Here is a 19,814-nt window from a genome sequence, read left to right as displayed (position 1 = left end):
CACTTCATGAATATTGAATTATTTGATCTACATAGTAACCCTATGCAGTAGACACTATCATCATCTCCATTTTACAGACAAAGAGACTGAAGCCCAGGGAGATTAAATAACTGAACCAAGAGTATGCAGTTGGGAAGCAGCAGAGACAAGATTTCAACTTAGAATGGGCTCTATATTCTGTTCTTATAACTTCAAAGCTGCAATATATGTTTATTATTACTAACAAATTTAGAATATCTTTGTTGTTTTTCTATAGTTAGTTCTTACTTTCTTAGTAAACATAAAATTATTCACCAAATCTTTCAGAGTTCTTGTCTCAATGCAGCTTTTATTCCCTAATGCCTTAAACATCTGAAGTGAAAATTATACCATGAGGGTCTTCACCAATATACCCCCTTGAATGGAGAAAGAGAGAGGAATACTACACTTTGCTTTTTTTTTTTTTTTTTTTTTGAAATAAAAGTTCTAAGTTGCATCAACTTTTCTATTTGAAAAAAAAATTTTTTTTGTAGACCAGGCAGAAAAATTTACCTTTGAATTACTATAGGTCTTAAGATTAATTATACAAAAAATAGTAAAAAAAATGTAGAGACAGCTGCCCATAAAATTCCCTCCTCTCTCCATCCATTACCATGCAAGTGTACTGGGGAGCCTCTGACTAACTAGGAACTATGTGTTCCAGCATGCCTTGCAGCTAGGTATGAGAGCTGCCAATTTAAAAGAAATGGCACAGCTGGATACAAGTGACTACAATGGCCCAGGGGATTGCAGAGCAAGGGAATAAAAGGGTCCCTGGAAGGTCTGGATGGAGGACAGCCCCCCACCCCAACCCCCAGCCCCCCAGACAACATCAGTTTCTTCCCAGGAGTAAAATTCTATTGTCTTGAGCCATTACATGTTTAGATGTATTTGGTATAGCAGTTTAATCTACTCTAAATAATACAATATAATTTTCTTTGTTCTCTAATGCATTGTGAAACTTAAAGCTTTCTATAGGAAAAGCAGTATGACATAAAGACAGGAGGGTTTTGGTATCAGCCTGGCCTAGTGTTTGAATCTCAGCTCTTCCTCGATTAGTGATGTGACCTTTGGCTGTATATACTTTAGTTGTCATTAACATATGGATGTGGTAGTCACCTTTGAAGCCTTACCCTTTCCCTTGTCCTCAACACTAGTTTGGTATACACATACCGGATATGGAAGCACCCATATCTTTCTAGCTATTGATGCTTACTTTGTTTACTAAATGACAGGGTAAAACTGGGTGCCCCCACCATCGGATCCTGTGCAGCCTGAGGCAGTGATGGAGTGACTTGACAGGAAAAGCAACTAATGATTTGCTTGGAAGTATGGGAACCCAGAGTTCATGCTTCTTCCTAACTCCAACTTCAGCGATGTCACACTAGTAGCTTGAAATTGGCAACCCAGGATACACTTATATATTTTGATGCATCATACATAGATGGGATATAATTTCTCATTTTTCTGAGTATACATATTGTAGAATCACATTGGTCATACAGTCACATACATATATACAGTAATAATGTCTGTTTCATTCTACTATTTTTCTTATCCCCATCCCCTGCCTTCCTCTCTTTTCACTTCCCTCTACTTAATCAAAGGTAATATTATTATTATTATTATTTGCATTACAATTCTTAATACACATACATAATGGGGATGGGGTGGGGAGCATGGGAGGATTGGAGAAATTTTAGACAGGACAAAGGGGAGGGAGGAAAATGGAGGGGGTTTGGGGATAGGAAAGATGGTGTTATGAGATGGACATCGTTACCCTAAGTACATGTATGAAGACATGAATGGTGTGACTTTACTTTGTGAATAACCAGATATGAAAAATTGTGCTCTATATGTGTACTATGAATTGAAATGTATTCTTCTGTTATGTATAACAAATTAGAGTAAATAAATAAATTCAAAAAAAAATTAAAAAAAAAAGAAATTGGCAACAAGGAGAGTTTTTACACCATAGAAACTAACAAATGCTACAAATCAGAGTTCTACCCTCTACCAGACCTGGTTGTTAAACATTGATGAACATACCAGCTCTCTTGCCCTTTGGGTAAGATAATTCAGGGGTGTGTTCTACAGTGGTTTCTAGATTTTTTTTTTTTCCCAACAGGATTAAACTTTTTCTCATAGTGAAAACCAGTTTGAAAACACAACTTTATTGGCTGGTTTCCCTGTCTTACTTCCTTATTCCTTTGTCAGTATTTCTATCACCTCCCAAATCAACTAGAATCCTGTTCCAAGCTCTACATTTGGGGGAACTGAAAGAAAGACAGGGGATGACAATAAAGAAAGTGGAAATTATTGAAAGTACAGAACAGTTAGTAGGCACTTTAAAATACTATCTCCTCCCTATGCTTAAGGAATACTTACAGGTTAATTAACTGTAGTAGGAATTAAAATTATGCATTTAAAACTCACTTGCTTCACATACATGAATCACCTCCAGTGACATTTAATTTTCACTTGGTAGAATTTTGTCATCAATAAAAAGTATACATGTGAAAATGTAAGGGACTCCCTAATATTTCCAAACAGACACATTTAATCCTGGAATGTAGTCTTGTAAGCGACAGATTTTAAGGCCCCCTTTTCCTTGTAAATATAGGCTTCTCAAAATCTTAAGATATCTGACACTCTTTGTTTATTGGTTTTGATTTTGCATTAGCAACCGTTCATTCTGTGTTGTTAAATATTTAGACACTTGTGTTGATCTCATGTTTTATGTCCCCATGGAAGAGCCATATATGCTAGGATCCTAGTCTTCTAGTAACAAACTGCACAAAACTCTCAGGAGCTCACCATTACAAAGTCGCTTAAAAAGATGTAACTTCTCTATTTTTTCTTTAAAAGTAGTCCTTTGTGATGCTTCTATGGTGAAATTAAAACATTTATTTATTTAGATGATGTTCTTGCTGTGTTTCTCACGTTGGCCTAAAACTCAAGATCCTCTTGCCTCAGCCTCCCAACTAGCTAGATTTTAGATGTGTGCCATCATGCCCAGCTAAATTATAACTTTTTTTAAAACCTTATTTCAATGGTAAACGGAGTTTACAATTATTTGGATCTTGAATGTCTCCTAAAGTCCTATGTGTTGGGGCTTTGTCACTAGTCTGTGGCACTATTGGGAGGTGATGGAAGCTTTAGGAAATGTGGCATTCTGGAAGGAAGTTAGATCATTGGGAGGGTGCCTATGAAAGGAATATTGGATCCCTGGACCTTTCTTCTTCCTGTCTCTTTGCATCCTTGCCGCCATGAGGTAAACTGGCCTTCTCTCCACATGCTCCTGCCATGATGCACTGGGTCTCCACAGGCCCAAACTAACAGGGCCAAGTGACCAAGGACTAAAACCTCTGAAGCTGTGAGCCAACAAAAGTTTTCTTTATTAAACTTATTATCTCAGTTATTTTGTCACAGCAACAGAAAGGTGACTGATAACACAGGCACTGTGAATGAGGATGCTTTAGAAAAACCAAATAATCATTTATAAAGAAAGGGCAAAAGTATTTAGTAGGAAAAGCACCAAAAAGTTGAGAGTCCCCCTTTGGGGCCACCACTATTGGAGTCATGTTGAGTGAATCATCAGTTACTTCCCTTTACTGGCCCCCATGTTTCATTTTCAAAGTGAGGAAAGTGAACTAGATGGCATTTAACACTCGTTCCAGCTCTCTAGTTTTATGAAAGCCTATAACATATAGACAAAAGCAAAAATTCACATGATATAGCCATTATTTGTTTATCTTGCTTTAACATTTTGAGGGCTATCAGTCAGTAGAAAAGACTTCTGGTCAGGCTATATCCTTGCCTTCATCCTTGCTAGGTAACAATAAAAAAATAATGCTTTATCTGGGGAGGCAAAAAAAGCAACAAAGTGTTTTTCTATGATTTTGATTTTAGGAGAAATTATTGATGCTTGATTGTGTTTTTTAAAAGTGGATTGAATGTTTTACTTACTCATATGCAAGTACCTTAAAACAGTGAGATTTATTTATTTATTATCAGATTGACAACAGTTAAAAAGGCAGAGATTGTTGGAGGTTGCTGAGGTCAAGAAGAAACAGCCACCATTGGTAGGAGTTTACTATATTCCTGTAAAAAGCAGAGCCTGAGACAGAAGAATAGGACTAAGGAGGGGGAAGCCAGTCCAGGGGAGTCCTCTCTCACTGGTTTCCTCTGTTGAGGGTGGACGGGGCTTGATGCCTTGGGAACCTTCTAAAGGGCTGTGTTGATTGTGCCTGGCAATTGTTTACCTGAGGAATGGGCAAGGTAGAATAACACTCTCACCAGCAACAGCCCTCATTGGACAAACACTGTGCCAGGAGATGTTAATCTTCCACATTTCGAGGTTTGCACCTGTGCAAAAGCTGATCAGGTGACCACAGGCATCCTTTTCCTGGGGCAGAAGTGAGAGATAAAGATACAGGACTGGACTGAAGCACTCTCAGGCCACAGATAGCATGAGGCCATAGCCAGAGGGGAAGTACAGATAGGTTGAGAAGATGGGAGGTGCTAAGTCCAAAAACCATACTGGGGGGGAAAAAATCCAACTTATGAGATGAGAAAATGATCTTGATTTTTAGACTGAGTTTTTAGTACCAGTCTGCATTTCTTGAGGAGATGCTTATCATTGACTTCCATCCCTAATTAAATTACAAAAAATAATAATAATAATAAGATGCAAAACTAAATACAACATTGCTGCAATGACTAACACAAAGGTGCACTTGGCAGAGAGCCCACCCCCTCGCATAGAGTTCTTGGCAATTGTGGGATGCACTTGTGCTTCAGGTGATTTAGTGGATAGAATCTAGAGTCACACTGCAGCACCACATGGCAATGTGTGGAAGTGTACACGGAAGTATTTGTTTTTCTCAATTTTATGAACTATAATTCAAGTCCTAACCTATCACAGTCTGAGAGGGGGGGAAAGTAAATTAAGGATAACTTTTCTGTGAGAAGGACTCAAAATCCTTGGAAAATTACCACTATCTTCTTTATTACCAAATACAGTGACATAAAATCCTCAAGTGATGTCATTCTTCATTAACGTGAAAACATTGCAATGCCAACTCACCTCAAGGTAAAACGGACATTGATTGGTACAGAGTAAGATCATGGAAATTATTGTTTCGTATTGTTTTAAATCACTTTTGGTATCTCAGAGCTTCTGAAAATTTTGTTTTAAAGATTCACTTCCTTCTTTAGAAATAGGGTATTGCCAAAAATAAGCTGAAACTAATTTGAGGAAGTTTAAAAATTTTATTTTCAAATATTAAAATGTTCAGGGGCAAAAATTTCATTTGAATACCTTTAGAAATCTAAACCTCCTGAAATAATTTTTACATTGCCATCTTTTCCTAAGGGTAATTCCTGATCTTCCTGAAATAGCCAATTATCTCCTGGTTCTTAGGTCCCAAGTGGACAGCTGAGAAGTTCCAGGACATTTGCATTTTTCTATTCTCCAACTGCTTTGCAGGCTTTTTGGCTGGAACAAGAGCTCATCGCTGCAGTACCAGGTACAGGCCCAACTCTTCTATTCATGTGTCAGTTGCTGATCATCATCTGCTCTGGCAGAAGGGAAGAGGTAGCTCCCAGACTGTCTGGCCTGTCACATTCTGGAGCTGTCAGTCTCTTGAGTGGCTGAGCATCTGTTTAGAGTGGCCCCTTTAATTCAGCAGATTCCTGGCCCCTTCCCTAGTATCTCTTCCTTTTTCCTTGGATGCTATTTTCATTTTATTTGAAGGGAAGTAACTCAGCATCTGTCATAACTTTTCATATTAATGTAATCAACAATGATAATACGGTTAGGGTAGGTGACTAAATGTCAAGAGGCCATTCTTGTAAGAGGATGGCATAAAATCAGTTGTGTTCTCTGTTAAAAGCTGCAGTCGCACTTCTCCAGGGAAGTCGCTTTTGATTCAATGCCTCCCTGACAGAGCTTGGATTGCTCTGTGAGTGTATTAACTTTTCCAAGAAGATTTTAATCATTTTTGTTGTCACTGAAATATTTAATGTTCCTTTTATTTTTGTTTGCTTTTGTATTTTGCCAAACAAGTTGATTGTTTTTAAGGGAGAAGGACAACTAGATAATCCAGAGGACAAAAATAAATGTATAACACAATTATTGGTGGAAAGATGAGTATTAGGGACAGACTCTTTCCTGAAAATGAATAATTAAGGATTTTGGAGGGGAGGGTACTAGGGATTGAACTCAGGGGCGCTCAACCACTGAGCCTCATCCCAGCCCTATTTTGTTATTTTATTTAGAGACAGGGTCTCAGTGAATTTCTTAGTGCCTAGCTTTTGCTGAGGCTGGCTTTGAATTTGGGATCCTCCTACATCAGCCTCCCAAGCCACCGAGGTTACAGAAATACCTCACCCCGCCGGGCTCATTAAGCATTTGATTCAACTAACATTTGCTAAGGGTCTTCCATATGTTGGGCTTTTTACAGATCACCAGTCCATTGAATTCCCCTACAGCTCCTCTTTGGGGTAGACAAAGTTCTTCCCATTTTACAAACTTGGAAATGGAGTATAAAGAGTATCATATATCTTGTCTCAAACCACCTAGGGGGCCAGGAACAGTGGCTCACACCTGTAATCCCAGCAGCTTGGGAAGCTGAGACAGGAGGATTGTGATTTCAAAGCCAACCTCAGCAAAAGCAAGGCACTAAGGAACTCAGTGAGACTCTGTCTCTAAATAAAATACAAAATAGGGCTGGGGATGTGGCTCAGTGGCCAAATGCCCCTGAGTACAAAAAAAAAAAAAAGCTTCTAACTGTACATTGCTGCTTTCGGGAAAAATAAATGTATCCTTTGCATAATAATCAGGCACCTCTTAATCAGTCAGCAAATATTTATCAAATGTTTATCAGGTACCATGCAGTTAAAGTTCTTTTTTTTTGAGTAGTGATAGTGTAGTAATCATTCATATTTCCTCAGTCGGACTTATTGTGAGCAGCAGCACACAATTTCCCAGCATTTTACTGGGGCTAGAAGTTTAATAGGTGCCAAAAGTAACAAGATTTCTTTGAATGATGCTGAGTTACTCAAATGGGGACCTTGCCTGCCATCTCCTCATTAGCATCATGTCTAATGTGGGGCTGGACTTTCAATATAGGTTTGTACCCATTTCACCAGGATTATCGAATATGTGTGGCAAGTATTCAGGACACGCAAACACTGATGTAATATTTTCACTTTTACATTTTCCCAGCTTTGCAAGTGGAGTACTTCACATTCACCTTTTTATTTAGTCAGTTCCAAAGTTCTGCCCTTTTTCCTTCTTTAAAGACACTTGTATGCCTTCAGAAGGAAAAAAAAAATACTAACAAAGATGCCAAGAAAGCACTTTGCTTTATAAAGTCCTTGTAACCTAAGGAATGTTAATCAAACTTTCTTTTTAAATTAAGTGTTGGGCTGACTCCAATGTGGATATCTCTGGCTGCAAAGGATGGAATGTCAGAAGAATACCTGAAAACAGGTGGGGCTTTACTAAGTCTTCATCTTTGATGCTAATTTTTGCTACTTGTATCCAGTGGGGCCAGTACAATACAAGTCCATTGGAGAGGGGCACATGAAGAGGATCAAAACTGACAAATAAGGGGGAAAAAGATCACTAAAAAAGCAGTGTCTTAGCGGGGCGTAGTGGCGCACACCCATAAAACCAGTGGCTCTGGATGCTGAAGCTGGAGGATTGTGAGTTCAAAAACTAGCCTCAGCAACTTATCGAGACCCTCAGCAACTTAGTGAGAACCTGTCTCTAAATAAAATACCAAAAAGGGCTGGGGATGTGGCTCAATAGTTGAGTGCCCTTGAGTTCAATCCCTGGTATCAAGGGGGGAAGAAAAAACAGTGTCTTGTCATTGGAAACAAGTGCAGACTACAATCTCTTTGTTTCTCAGCTCTTAACTTTAAAGAAGTCCGTGATGAAAGTCATTGCTCCTCCTGGTGTACTTCCTTTTACCAGGTAATTACAAATTTAACTGAACTCAAAAGGGCAGAATAGGCCTGCAATGTTTTGTACTTGAAGTATCATCTGTATCCAATTTGTTTAAATGCATGGTAAAATGGGGAGACTTTCTACAGTAGCACTTGGCATGGATTTTTATCATTTCTCCTTTGATACTTCCATGTCACTGAATTAGAAATAACATAAAATAATGGCTTTAGCCAGATGATCTGAAAGTCCTGTCAGTATACCCCAAGTCTGGTTTTTCTTGAAACAGTGATGAATCAACTTTACTGCATTTGAAACACTACCACAGAATCTGAGTGCAATTCTGTCTTTCCCTCCAGCCTCAAGGGGAAAGAAGGAATTAGGCAAATATAGCAGTAAGTTTTTACCCTGTTTTACCACCTTCCTGTCAGTATGACATCCCCTTGAGGGGCCTTGAAGGATTGGTGACTCAATTCTAGAACAGCATAGGCAATGGAAAGCTTAAGATGGCATTAGGTGGGCTGGAGTTGTGGCTCGGTGGTAGAGAGCTTTCCTGGCATGTGTGAAGTACTGGGTTTGATTCTCAGCACCACATATAAATAAATAAACAAAATAAAGGTCCATCAACAAATATTTATATATATAAACATGATGTCAGGTTTATTAGTGGAACAAGGAAAAGAGCAATTCCTAGGAGGCAGATAGCAAGGCCTACCATGGAAAGTGAGACAGGCAGGTTCAGCAGAAGAAACGGAAGGGGACAGTTAGGGGGCTGTCTTGTGATGAAGGCACATTCCTCCAGCTCCTTAGCTGCATCCTCAGCACCTCACCAGGCCACAGTGGTTGCCCCAGATTTGGAGCTGGACAATTTCCCCATGGCTGGATCTGGGACAGCACTGGTTCACTGCAGTGGAGAACTGCATCCCTGAACGTCATGGTAGAATTGCAACCAGTATTTTCATCCAAATGGCATTTACTGTATTTGTTCAGTTCAGTTCAGAAATGTTAACCTTCTACTATATAATCAAGCTTGAACATGTTTTGTTATAAGGTTTAGTTTTTTAAAATATATTTTTATAATTTTTAATTGGTACATAATTGTACTTATCTATGGGGGTACAGTGTGATATTTTAGTACATGTATATAATATGTAATGATCAGATCAGGGGAATTGGCATATTCATTTGTTACAAGGTTTTCTAAATTGCAGGTCAGAACCAATGAATGATTAGGAAATGGTGTTGGATTGGGGATGTGGCTTAGTGGCAGAGCACTTGCCTGGCATTTATAAGGCCCTGGATTCAATATTCAGTGCTGAGGGGGAAAAAAAAGAAAGAAAACAAAAGAAACTGTGTTAGTGGGTTGTAACCATTATTTAAAAATAAGGGGAAAAGAAATAAAGTAGGAAATATCAGAATGAAATGCCTGAAGTAGGGACAATGTGAATTGTGTGTGTGTGTGTGTGTGTGTGTGTGTATTATGGAATAAAGTATATTCCTTACTGCATATTATGGTGAAAAAAGACTCAAGATCTGTGGGTTGAGGACTGTATGACTAAACCAGATGTTTGTACATTCCAGTTCTAGATATTGAAGCAGGGCCACACAACAAGTGTCAATTCATTGATGGTGAATTTGCCACAAACCATTTTACCAAAAATCAATCTCATAAATAATCCACTTGCAGAATCATTTATGGATACTTTCACCACATTTAAGCTTTGCTGTATAGTCCTATAGCTAGAGATGTGTTAGGCTTGTCAAGTGTCAATAAATTTTGGCTACCAATCTCACAGTTTAGATAGCTCTGCTCCTTTCTGCTCCTAGCAGTCCTAGTGACAGGACTGCAGATAAATTTTCTAGCAAATTTCAGTAAATATTTCATTTGGTAAATTGATCATTTGATAAATTGAGTCACAATAAACTGATCTCTGGGATACTCATATCCCCTCCTCAAGAAATTCTTTCCCAGCCATTTCATTCATAATCACCTCTGTCTTCTCTAATCCTTTCATATTGTCTCTGTGAATCACACTGTACTTTATGACATGCTCTGCCAATTCTTTAATTCCCAATCTACATAATGGTATCAACCCATGTTTGTATGAGCATACAATGTATATGTGAGTACAAACTTTGGAGTCAAACTGCTGGATCTGAGTCATGACTCTGTAACTTACTGGCTGTGCAACCTTGAAAACCTCATTTATCCTCTCTGTGCACTGGTTTCCTCAGTATCTACTTTATGGATTCAGTGTGAAGAATGATGACTTAAAATATGTAAAACAAATCTGGAATGCAGAAAGTATCACAAAAGCGTTAGTTATAATACTTCTCTATAAAATGTCATGGTTTGGATGTGAGGTGTCCCCTGAAAGCTCACGTGAGACAATGCAAGAAGGTTTGGCGGAGAAATGATTGGGTTATATAGCCTTAGCCTAATCGGTGAGTTAATCTCTGATGGGATTAATTGAAGTCACAGGGTGTGGCTGGAGGAGGTGGGAATTAGGGCATGGCTTTGGGTACATATTTGTATCAGAGAGTGGAGCTTCTCTCTCTGCTTTCTGATCATTGTGATGTGAGTTGCTTCCTTCTGCCACCCTCTGCCACCATGATGTTCAGCCTCACCTGGGGCCCTGAGGAATGGAGGCGGCCTCCTGTGGAACAAGGCCTCCAAAACCATGAGCCCTCAAATAAACGTTTCCTCCTCTACAGTTGTTCTGTTCAGATCCTTTAGTCACAGCAGTAAGAAAGCTGACTAAAACATAAAGTAACACACGTAAAGTACTTATAAGGTAACTTTAGAAATTATAGGTTTGAATTTATTTATTTTTCTATTTTACTTACTATTTATTTTTGATTCGATGTTAGAAAGTTTATTAATGTAATTTAGAATATCAAAAGTCTGAATAATGACATATCATGATAATGTCAATAGGTGCAAAAAGCAGAATTCCATGAAACCCAACACATATTGATACAGATGATAAGAGCTCTCAGAAATTAAGCTCTCTAGGAATTAAGGGGAATTGCCTCAACTTAATAAACAACATCTACAGAAAAACTAAAGCCAACTATAAACTTAATGGTGAAAAACTGGGTATTTTACCCCTAAGATTGGGAGAAAAAAGGATGTGCCCTCTCCTCACTATTACTTACAATTCTATTTTCTAATTTCCCACCCAGTGCAATAAGAAAAGAAGATGAAGTAAAACATATATGGAAAAGAAAGGAAGAAATAAATTTATCTTGGTTAAGAAGTGAATCAAATTCCTCTTTACTTTCTAGCTATCAACATTCACACCTGTCTTTTCTACGAAGTTATCGATTAAGCATGGACTGTCTATAGAGAATCTACTGTATACCTTGCTGCATAAAACCAAGAGAACGTTCAAAAGTGGCCTCAAACAAAGGCATTTATGGTATAGGTAAATGAGTAAGGTAGGCATGAAGCATTTAATGAAAATGACAGTCCTGAGTCATGCAATTAGAAAAACAACATGGTATATGAAATATGCTAATTGTATGAGGTGGACAGTATGAATGACATAGTTTATTTTTCTCTGATGACATCTTCTTCTCCCAGGAAACTGGTTTGAATTTCAGCTCTCTGTCTTCCTCCAACTCACACACTGAGTCTTTTCCATATTTCTTAAGAAATTGTTTCCTCCTATTTCTCTCCCTTCCCTTTTTTCAGGCCCAGTCCAGTTGCTCTTGGGTTATTGTGATAGATCACTAGTTCATGTTTCAGATCCATATTCTCCTCCTCTTCCTTTTCTTTTTAAAAAAAGTTTTATCAATTAAAAATAGTTTGAGGACTGGACCTTTCCTCAAGTGCTGTCATGGAAAACAGTGGTTCTCTGCTTCCCTTCTCACATTTCCAGACCTTGGAGGCAACCAGGTCACCTCTTGTATCTGCTTATTTTTATGCTTATCTGTATGTATCTTTTAACATGCTGTGTTGTCACTTCCTGATTATGTCCTTCTAGGTGTTCTCAGCTGTCTTTCTAGTAGAGCAGGGAAGGATTTAGTCCCCTTTCCTCCCTCCATCCTCACCATCCCCATCCACTACCAGAGTTAAGGGGTAGTTTGGATAATGCAAAAACACAGTGTTTCCTTGATTGTGACTGCCACTTATAGTTAATCCATGAAAATCAATCGTTGTTTTCCCTTAAGTTATGGTCAGCTGTTGTTATTGTTGTTTCTGTTTTAAGTTTCCATGTCTTAAGGTAGTTGTGCTCCTTGGAGTGGTGACTAAGTCGCCATTTAGAAGCTCAGTGTTTATTCTAGCCCCTATATATAGCAGCATCTTTGTTCCCAGAAGTATATATTCATCAAGATTATCTTTGTATTATAACATTTCCTTTTAGATATTAATGTCATCTGTCTTGTGCTCTTCCAAAGACTCAAGCAAGGAAGCAACTTCGTCTGTGTATGTACACACTCACAATTCCCAGGTGGGCTATGTCTGCACTTGCCCTTCATTGTCCATATGTGAAGATCAGGGGGTGCTTTTTAATTCAAGTTCCACAATGAACCTGCTGTCAGAGACCACATGGAATGTACTTGTGTTGGTCTGTTCTATAAACTGCTTCTCTGCTAGTAACAACTTTGGATGGTCAGTTTGTTATCACTATAACAAAATACCTGAGGTAGTTAAATTATAAAGAGAAAAGGTTTATTTTGGCAGATTCATTGCTTTTAGACCTCTGATGGGGTTGCCAGATGGCAATGGTGGAAAGTGCATGGTGGAGCAAACTGCTCACCTCATGGCCAGGAAGCAAAAGAAGAAGAGGAAAGAGTGAGGGTCCCACCATTCCCCTTGACTGAAGGACCCTTAATGACCTAAGGGCCTCCCACTAGGTTGTGCCACCTCCCAGTGGCATCCACCATGGAGCCCCAAGCTTTCAACACATGGGCCTACTGGGGACATTCAACTTGCAAACTGTAGCAAATTGCTATTCCATGAAGTGCCAGTTTCTTCGGACAGTCTCTGCTCCTGTTCTCCCCAGCTCTCCATCAAACCTTTCTTTAGACTCTTTGCCAATTTCTCTAGTTGGAAATGAAAAATTTGTTTTGCTGAATGTTGCGTTGGGCTGAGATCTGGAGTTTCCCTTGGTAGGCTAGTAATGAGCACCTTTCCAATACATGGTATCTAAGTATCTGGTCAGTGTTTATATTGTGTGCATGTAGAAAAAGCAATGTGGTACAAGTAAAAACTGAGTACTTTGATTTATTTTCAAAACACTAAGAGGGTATTCAAAAATGATAGAAAGCAGAGTATTTATTATGTACATAAATAGCATATTATCTTATTTGAACACATCGTGATTTTTATTTTTATGACTTTTTTCAGCCTCTTGTTGGTGTTTTGGAAAGTCTTTTTCCCTCCTATTTTTCCAAAACAGTTTCTTGAGATATATATTAGACGATTTAAACATTTGGAAAATATTTCAGCCTCTCATGCCAGGGAAAATCTCTCACCATGCATGACTTGCTTTCAGAATTTTTACTGACAGTCATAGATGGTGTCAGGTGACAGCTGGCCACTGGTCTCGGGGTTGTTGGCACAGAGTGGTAGCACTGGGGAAGCTGTGTTCCTCAGAACACTAAAATAGTTGACAAAGAGAGCCTAATGACTGAGGAGGGATGTTGTTTTGTTTGTTTGAATTCAAATTTACACTCTCTGGGGGACTGAAATCAAGGGTGCTTTTTGCCAGCTAGGAAAGGAGTCACGTGTGGAAATGTGGAGAAAAGTAAAAATGTGCACACACACACACACACACGCATACATTTATATATCTCTCACAATATCATTTGCTATATACATATGTACATAGCTGCACCATTATGATTTGCGCTTCTCTCTATGTACATATTTTTATACACATAATTTAAAAATATTTCCCAAAAATATTTTTTAAAGTCTATTATTAATCATTCACTCTGTTTCAGTTTAAATAATTCAACTAGAATAATCAGAGATAGAGCAATTGTTCTAAAAGTAAAGGGCGAATGTTTTCTCTGATACATGAAAGCTAACCAAAAATGGGGGATGGGAAAGCATTAAAAAAAATAGAAGAAAGATCAGTGGAGAAGACAAAGGGAAGGGAGAAAGGATGGGATAGGGAAAGACAGTGGAATGAGTCTGACCTAACTTTCCGATGAACATATATGAACATACCACAGTGAATCTCACCATCGTGTATATTCGTAAAAAAAAAAAAAAATCCTATAAGAAAAACAGAAAGATCAGTCGAGTAGAGGGAAGAGAACAGGGGGGAGGGTGCAGGGGAGGGTAAGGAGAAGTACTGGGAACTGAATGAGGACAAATTATATTCCATGCTTCTATATTCTGATGTATAACTAAAAAGAACCAATAAAAATAGCAAAACTCACAAAAAGAAAAAAAAATAATTAAAAAACCAAAACAAGGCAAAGACAAGAGACCTGGTCTAAGAGTAGCCTTTGAGAAGAAGGAAGAACCTCCCCTGTCACAGTCAGGCCTTTGTTCATGGGGGTTGCCTCAATCAGCTCCAGGAAGGAGGTCTTGGTGATGATGTCAACCAGAGAAGAAAACACTTGGGATCTGTAAAAAATGAAATATGTTACAAATAAAAAATAAATGCACCAGACAACCTTGAGAAAGAGCAAAGCTGAAAGCCTTGTACGCCTTAGTTTAAAATCTCATGACAAAGCGACAGTAATCAAGACAGTGTGGTGCGGCACAAGGACAGATCAATGGGGTGAATCTAGAATCCAGAAATAAACTTTCATATGTAGAATCAATTGACTTTTGACAAGGGTGCTAAAGTGCAATGAAGGAGGATAGCATTTTTTTTCCCACAAATGGTTCTAGGATGACTAGTTAGCTCCATGTAAAAGAATGAAGTGGGAACCCTCCTTCATAGCACACATAAAAATTAACTCCAAATGGATCAAAGACCTAAGTGTAGGAGCTAAAACTGCAAAACTTAGAAGAAAACACAGAGGAAAAATGGTATGATGTTGGATTTGGCAATGATTTCCTGGATATGACACCAGAAGAACGGGGAACAAAAGAAAAAAAATTGCTTGATTAGACTATGTTAAAATTAAAAACTCTTGGGTTTCAAAGGTACTATTAGGGAATTGGAAACACAACCCCAAAAAAGGAAGAGTATCTAGAATATATAAAGAATTCTTATAACTCAAGAATGAAAAGACCAATACCCAATTTTAAAATAGGCAGAGTATTAAAGTAGACATTTCTCCAAAGAACACGCACAAGAAGTGGCCAGTGAGCTCATGAGAAGATGCCCAACATCATTCACCACCAAGGATATGCAGATGAAGGAACAAGGACACAGCACTGCATACCCACTGTTCTATCGACTTTTTCCCCCTCAGTGATCAAAAGACCTGACAAGAACAACTTCAGAGGAGGAAAAGTTTATTTGTGCTCACAGTTTTCAAAGGTTCATAAATGGCCGACTCCTTTACTCTGTGCCTGAGTTGAGGCAGAACATCAAGGCAAAAGGGCATGATGCAGGAAAGCTGCTCAGGACATGGCAATGGGGGGGGGGGGGAGAGAGAGAGAGAGAGAGAGAGAGAGAGAGAGAGAGAGACTGACTTCATACCAGGGGGAAAATATATACCCCAAAGACATGCCCCCAGTGACTCACCTCCTCCAGCCACACTCTACCTGCCTAGAGTTACCACAAAGTTAATCCCTATTCATGAATTAACACACTGATTAGGTCAAGGTTCTCATAACCCAATCAATTCGCCTCTAAACTTTCTTGCATTGTGTCACCCAAGAGCTTTGGGGGGACATCTCATTTCTAAACTATAATACCCACTATGATGGTTATAGTAGTTTACAAGAGATAATAATGTTAGAAATAATAATAGTGTTGGAAATATTATGGAGAATCTACTGGTGAGAAATATGAATCATGCAGTCACTTTGAAAAATGGTTTGGTAATTCCTTAAAATGTTTAAAGACCCAGGAATTCTACTTCTAGGTATGGATCCAAAAGAACTGAAAGCACATGTCTGCACAAAAACTTGTACATGAGTGCTCATAGCCGCATTGCTCATAACAGATTAAAGGCAAAATGTATACCAACTAATGAATGGATAAAGCAAAATGTGGCAAATCCATACAATGAAGTATCATTCAGCCATAAAAAGGAGTGAGTACTGATTGATAACATAACATGGATGAAACTTGACCACATTAAGCTAAGTGAAAGAAACCAGACACTAAAGACTATGTATTGTATGACTTCATTTATATGAAATGTTCAGGAAAGGCAAATCTATAGACATAGAAAGCTGATTAGTGGTTACCAGAGTTTAAAGAGAAGGAAACCAGCAGTGACTCATTAATGGGTACAGTTTCTTTTTGGCGTGATTCAAGTCAAGAAGATGCAGAAAATACACTCAACCAAAGCAATGATGTGCATTTGGAAACATCACCATACACTTTGACCATGGCTGGCGTAATGGCTGTCTCTGAAGGAAGGGGGCCAAAACAAAACAAGACAGGCAAGGCATGGTCTAACGATAATGTGTCCTCAAAACTGGTTTTCTCATTTGAAATATCTAAGTAAGTCACACAAGTCCTCTTAAAAAAGTACCAAAGCACTGAACAGTCTCATTTGTTTTTATTCAGGTGGTTTATTATACTTGAAAACAGATGGGAATTAAGGTCTTTTTGTTGTTATACTTTTTCCTTAGGGTCTTTAAGACTATTTTTTATTCCAGAAAAAGATACACAAAATTTTTTATGTTCACCCTACTCTGTAATCAACTAAAATTCTGTTTGTACATTTTTTTGTCTGTTTAACGGCATCTTCATTATTTCATAGACATTCTGTATCATAATGAAAGTTGAGAAAGTTTTCTATTTTTATTAGTTTTTAAAGAATACTCTTCTTGTATGTATATTAGGAAACGTAAATTAACTGATGATTTTACTTGGATCAAAAATTGTAGAAACACAGAAATAAGTGAAACTTATTTTGCTTTTTAAATTATTAAATCATATAAAATTACAAAAAGTGGTGGTAGTGGTAGATAGTTAGATACCAACCACTTTTAATACGTGGTAATATTTTGCACGCTTAACTTCAAATACATTTTGAAGAAATAAAATGTAACTGATAGAAAGACCTCTCTTTCCTGATCTCCAAAGATCATTACCATCCTGAGGCTGGTGTATATCCTTCTTGTCCCCATTGTTTGCTCTGACTACATATATTGATATCCATAAACAAAATGTAATTTAAAAAATTTAAAAAATTCTTACTTGTTATATATGACAGCAGGATGCTTTACAATTCATATTACACATATAGAGCACAATTTTTCATATCTCTGGTTGTACACAAAGTAGAGTCACACCATTCGTGTTTTCATACATGTACTTAGGGTAATGATGTCCATACAATTTCACCATCTTTTCTACCCCCATGCCTCCTCCCTTCCCTCCCTTCCCTTTGCCCTATCTAGAGTTCATCACAATCCTGTCATGCTCCCCCTCCTAACCCCACTATGAATCAGTCTCCTTATATCAGAGAAAACATTTGGCATTTGGCTTTTTGGGATTGGATAACTTCACTTTAGCATGATATTCTCCAATTCCATCCATTTATCTGCAAATGCCATGATTTTATTCTCTTTTATTGCTGAGTAATATTACATTGTGTGTATATACTACATTTTCGTTATCCATTCATCTACTGAAGGGCATCTAGTTTGGCTCCACAGTTTAGCTATTGTGAATTGTGCTGCTATAAACATTGATGTGACTTTGCCCCTGTAGTACGCTATTTTAAAGTCCTTTGAGTATAGACCAAGGACTGGGATAGCTGGGTCAAAAGGTGGTTCCATTCCCAGTTTTCCAAGGATTCTCCATACTGCTTTCTAGATTGGCTGCACCAATTTGCAGTCCCACCAGCAATGTATGAATGTGCCTTTCTCCTTACATCCTTGCCAACACTTATTGTTTTCTTAATAGCTGCCATTCTGACTGAAGTGAGATGAAATCTTAGAGTAGTTTTGATTTGCATTTCTCTAATTGCTAATGATGATGAACATTTTTTCATATATTTGTTGGTTGATTGCATATCCTCTTCTGAGAAGTGTCTGTTCAGGTCCTTGGCCCATTTGTTGATTGGGTTATTTGTTTTTTTTTTTTTTTTTGGTGCTTAGCTTTTTGAGATCTTTATATACCCTAAAGATTAGTGTTCTATCTGATATGTGAGGGGTAAAGATTTTCTCTGAAGATGTAGGCTCTCTATTTACCTCACAGATTGTTTCTTTTGCTGAGAAGAAACTTTTTAGTTTGAGTCCAACCCATTTATTGATTCTTGATTTTAATGCACCACAAGAGTCTTATTAAGGAAGTTGGGGCCTAATCCCACATGATGGAGATTAGGGCCTAGTTTTTCTTCTATTAAACGCAGGGTATCTGATTTTATTGTGAAGTCTTTGATCCATTTTGAGTTGAGTTTTCTGCATGGTGAGAAATAGGCGTTTAATTTCATTTTGTTGCATATGGATTTCCAGTTTTTCCAGCACCATTTGTTGAAGAGGCTATGTTTTCTCCAATGCATGTTTTTGGCACCTTTGTCTAATATACGATAATTGTGATTTTGTGGGTTAGTCTCTGTGTCCTCTGTCTTGTACCATTGGTCCACCAGTCTGTTTTGGTGCCAATACCATTCTGTTTTTGTTACTATTGCTCCATAGTAGAGTTTAAGATCTGGTTTAGCGATGCCACCTGCTTCGCTCTTCCTGCTAAGGATTGCTTTAGCTATTCTGGGTCTCTTATTTTTCCAGATGAGTTTCATGACTGCTTTTTCTATTTCTATGAGGAATGCCATTGGGATTAACAAAATTAAATATTGTTTTGTGGTTTGTATAAATCTATTTTAAAACACTGATTTTGAGATGTAATCATATTGATGTAAGCAGAACTACCTCATATGCTTTAAGCTCTATAGCATTTCATTGTGTAAATATACATCAATTTATATATTCATTGACTTATGAATAAACATTGTGATTACCTCCTGTTTTTCCCAAAGATACTTTTTCCTCTTGTTTCTCCATGTTGAAAGATTCTCTTATACCTTTCCAATGGAGTTGAGGAGTGGGGCTTAGGTCATTGCCTAGAAGAGGAATGGCTGGTTTGTAGGGCATGGACATTTTCAGTTTAACTGGATATTGCCAAATTTGACAACTTACATTAAGAATGCTGACTTCAGCAATACTCCTCAATTGTTTATATTCTTAGACTTTTACTTTTTGACCGTCTTGTAAATATGAAATGGTCTTTCATGTTGTTTTCATTTGCAATTCCCTAATTACTGATGAGAATCTTTTCACATTTATTGTGTGAATTACCTGTTCTTAGGCTTTGCCTGTCTGAAACATATATAAATGACTTCCATTTGTTGAGTCTAAGAAACCTACCCTAGGGATACAGATCCTAAGAACTTTCTACAGCATGCGTCTTCTCTTAGTAAGTGATTTACCTTTTAATTTTGTGTGTGCTGTCTCTCATTGCCTAGACATTTCATTTTAATGCAGTCAAATTTTTAGATTTTTATTTGTTATACTTTAATATATACTCAGCATAGCTTTAAATATGTTATGTTGTGAGGTGAGGCCTAATTTATTGTTCCTAATTTAATAAGGCTTATTTACTGTTCCCTATGGATAGCTAATTAGAATAGTACACCCTTTCTTCCACTGATTTGTCTAACACACCAAGTTCACATAGATCCTGGTTCTATTTTTAGATTTGTTAATCTCTCTAGTGGGTCTATATATCTGTCACACTGATTG

The sequence above is a fragment of the Marmota monax genome, unplaced genomic scaffold, assembly GCF_021218885.2.
Source record: "Marmota monax isolate L192 unplaced genomic scaffold, Marmota_monax_Labrador192_F-V1.1 WCK01_AAM20220418_F8-fsc00037, whole genome shotgun sequence".
Taxonomy (NCBI): domain Eukaryota; kingdom Metazoa; phylum Chordata; class Mammalia; order Rodentia; family Sciuridae; genus Marmota; species Marmota monax.
This window is presented reverse-complemented; position numbering follows the sequence as displayed.